The sequence below is a fragment of the Tachypleus tridentatus genome, chromosome 1 (assembly GCF_004210375.1).
Source record: "Tachypleus tridentatus isolate NWPU-2018 chromosome 1, ASM421037v1, whole genome shotgun sequence".
NCBI classification, from domain to species: domain Eukaryota; kingdom Metazoa; phylum Arthropoda; class Merostomata; order Xiphosura; family Limulidae; genus Tachypleus; species Tachypleus tridentatus.
The window spans coordinates 108,114,793-108,119,435 of NC_134825.1; positions in this window are offsets into that span (position 1 = coordinate 108,114,793).

Here is a 4,643-nt window from a genome sequence, read left to right on the forward strand (position 1 = left end):
TCTACAAATGGTTTGAATATAAAAGTGAAGTTTGACTAGATCCTACCGTTGTAACCAGTGATTGAAGACTAACCTAATTACATTCTACAAATAGTTTGTTTATAAAAGTGAAGTCTGACTAGATCCTACCATTATAACCAGTGATGGAAGACTGACCTAATTACATTCTACAAATGGTTTGTTTATAAACGTGAAGTCTGACTAGATCCTACCGTTCTAACCAGTGATTGAAGAATGACCTAATTACATTCTACAAATGGTTTGTTTATAAAAGAGATGACTGACTAGATCCCACCGTTATAACCAGTGATTGAAGACTGACCTAATTACATTTTACATATGGTTTGTTTATAACAGTGAAGTCTGACTAGTTCCTACCGTTCATACCACTGATTGAAGACTAACCTAATTACATTCTACAAATGGTTTGTTTATAAATGTGATGTCTGACTAGATCCTACCGTTCTAACCAGTGATTGAAGACTGACCTAATTACATTCTACATATGGTTTGTTTGTAAAAGTGAAGTCTGATTACATCCTACCGTTATAACCTGTGACTGGAGACTAACCTAATTACATTCTACAAATGGTTTGTTTATAAAAGTGAAGTCTGACTAAATTCTACCGTTCTAACCAGTGATTGAAAACTGACCTAATTACATTCTACAAATGGTTTGTTTATATAAGTGATGTCTGACTAGATCCTACCGTTCATACCAGTGATTGAAGACTGACCTAATTACATTCTACATATAATATATGTTTGTAAAAGTGAAGTCTGACTACATAATACCATTATAACCTGTGACTGGAGACTAATCTAATTACATTCTACAAATGGTTAGTTTATAAAAGTGAAGTCTGACTAAATTCTACCTTTCTAAACAGTGATTGAAGACTGACCTAATTACATTCTACAAATGATTTGTTTATAACAGTGAAGTCTGACTAAATTCTACTGTTATAACCAGTGATTGAAGAGTGACGTAAATATATTCTACAAATGGTTTGTTTATAAAAGTGAAGTGTGACTAGATCCTACCGTTATAACCAGTGATTGAAGACTGACCTAATTATATTCTATAAATGACTTGTTTATAAAAGTGAAGTCTAACTAGATCCTACTGTTGAAACCAGTGATTGAAGACTAACCTAATTACATTCTACAAATGGTTTGTTTATAAAAGTGAAGACTGACTAGATCCTACCGTTCTAACCAGTGATTGAAGACTGACCTAATTACATTTTACATATGGTTTGTTTGTAAAAGTGAAGTCTGACTAGATCCTGTCGTTATAACCTCTGAGTGGAGACTAACCTAATTACATTCTACAAATGGTTTGTTTATAAAAGTGAAGTGTGACTAGATCCTACCGTTCTAACCAGTGATTGAAGACTGACCTAATTACATTCTACATATGGTTTGTCTGTAAAAGTGAAGTCTCACTACATCCTACCGTTATAACCAGTGATTGAAAACTGACCTAATTACATTCTACAAATGGTTTGTTTATAAAAGTTATGTCTGACTAGATCCTACCGTTCTAACCAGTGATTGAAAACTGACCTAATTACATTCTACACATGATTTGTTTATAAAAGTGATGTCTTACTAGATCCTACCGTTATAACCAGTGATTGAAGACTGACTTAATTACATTCTATAAATGGTTTGTTTACAAAAGTGAAGACTGACTAGATCCTACCATTCTAACCAGTGATTGAAGACTAACCTAATTACATTCTACAAATGGTTTGTTTATAAATGTGAAGTCTGACTAAATTCTACCGTTATAACCAGTGATTGAAGACTGACCTAATTATATTCTACCAATGGTTTGTTTATAAAAGTGTAATCTGACTAGATCCTACCGTTGTAACCAACAATTGAAGACTAACCTAAATACATTCTACAAATGGTTTGTTTATAAAAGTGAATTCTGACTAGATCCTACCGTTATAACCAGCGACTGGAGACAGACCTATTTATATTCTATAAATGGTTTGTTTATAAAAGTGAAGTCTGACTAGATCCTACCGTTGTAACCAGTGATTGAAGACTAACCTAATCACATTCTAGAAATGGTTTGTTTGTAAAAGTGAAGTCTGACTAGATCCTACCGTTGTAACCAGTGATTGAAGACTAACCTAATCACATTCTAGAAATGGTTTGATTATAAAAGTGAAGTCTTACTAGATCCTACCGCTGTAACCAGTGATTGAAGACTGACCTAATTACATTCTACAAATGGTTTGTTTATAAAAGTGAAGTTTGACTAGATCCTACCGTTCATACCAGTGATTGAAGACTAACCTAATTACATTCTACAAATGGTTTGTTTATAAATGTGATGTCTGACTAGATCCTACCGTTATAACCAGTGATTGAAGACTGACCTAATTACATTCTACAAATGGTTTTTTTATAAAAGTGAAGTCTGACTAGATCCTACTGTTCTAACCAGTGATTGAAGACTGACCTAATTACATTCTACAAATGGTTTGTTTATAAAAGTGATGTCTGACTAGATCCTACCGTTGTAACCAGTGATTGAAGACTGACCTAATTACATTCTACATATGGTTTGTTTGTAAAAGTGGGTCTGACTACATAATACCATTATAACCTGTGACTGGAGACTAATCTAATTACATTCTACAAATGGTTAGTTTATAAAAGTGAAGTCTGACTAAATTCTACCTTTCTAAACAGTGATTGAAGACTGACCTAATTACATTCTACAAATGATTTGTTTATAACAGTGAAGTCTGACTAGATCCTACAGTTCATACCAGTGATTGAAGACTAACCTAATTACATTCTACAAATGGTTTGTTTATAAATGTGATGTCTGACTAGATGCTACCATTCTAACCAGTGATTGAAGACTGACCTAATTACATTCTACCTATGGTTTGTTTGTAAAAGTGAAGTCTGAATACATCCTGTCGTTATAACCTGTGAGTGGAGACTAACCTAATTACATTCTACAAATGGTTTGTTTATAAAAGTGAAGTCTGACTAAATTCTACTGTTATAACCAGTGATTGAAGAGTGACGAAAATATATTCTACAAATGGTTTGTTTATAAAAGTGAAGTGTGACTAGATCCTACCGTTATAACCAGTGATTGAAGACTGACCTAATTATATTCTATAAATGATATGTTTATAAAAGTGAAGTCTGACTAGATCCTACTGTTGTAACCAGTGATTGAAGACTAACCTAATTACATTATACAAATGGTTTGTTTATAAAAGTGAAGTCTGACTAGATCCTACCGTTCTAACCAGTGATTGAAGACTGACCTAATTACATTTTACATATGGTTTGTTTGTAAAAGTGAAGTCTGACTAAATTCTACTGTTATAACCAGTGATTGAAGAGTGACGTACATACATTCTACAAATGGTTTGTTTATAAAAGTGAAGTGTGACTAGATCCTACCGTTCTAACCAGTGATTGAAGACTGACCTAATTACATTCTACATATGGTTTGTCTGTAAAAGTGAAGTCTCACTACATCCTACCGTTATAACCAGTGATTGAAAACTGACCTAATTACATTCTACAAATGGTTTGTTTATAAAAGTTATGTCTGACTAGATCCTACCGTTCTAACCAGTGATTGAAAACTGACCTAATTACATTCTACACATGATTTGTTTATAAAAGTGATGTCTTACTAGATCCTACCGTTATAACCAGTGATTGAAGACTGACTTAATTACATTCTATAAATGGTTTGATTACAAAAGTGAAGACTGACTAGATCCTACCATTCTAACCAGTGACTGGAGACTGACCTATTTATATTCTATAAATGGTTTGTTTATAAAAGTGAAGTCTGACTAGATCCTACCGTTGTAACCAGTGATTGAAGACTAACCTAATCACATTCTAGAAATGGTTTGATTATAAAAGTGAAGTCTTACTAGATCCTACCGCTGTAACCAGTGATTGAAGACTGACCTAATTACATTCTACAAATGGATTGTTTATAAAAGTGAAGTCTCACTACATCCTACCGTTATAACCAGTGATTGAAAACTGACTTAATTACATTCTACAAATGGTTTGTTTATAAAAGTTATGTCTGACTAGATCCTACCGTTCTAACCAGTGATTGAAAACTGACCTAATTACATTCTACACATGATTTGTTTATAAAAGTGATGTCTTACTAGATCCTACCGTTATAACCAGTGATTGAAGACTGACTTAATTACATTCTATAAATGGTTTGTTTACAAAAGTGAAGACTGACTAGATCCTACCGTTCTAACCAGTGATTGAAGACTAACCTAATTACATTCTACAAATGGTTTGTTTATAAATGTGATGTCTGACTAAATTCTACCGTTATAACCAGTGATTGAAGACTGACCTAATTACATTCTACCAATGGTTTGTTTATAAAAGTGTAATCTGACTAGATTCTACCGTTGTAACCAATAATTGAAGACTAACCTAAATACATTCTACAAATGGTTTGTTTATAAAAGTAAATTCTGACTAGATCCTACCGTTATAACCAGTGACTGGAGACTGACCTATTTATATTCTATAAATGGTTTGTTTATAAAAGTGAAGTCTGACTAGATCCTACCGTTATAACCAGTGATTGAAGACTGACTTAA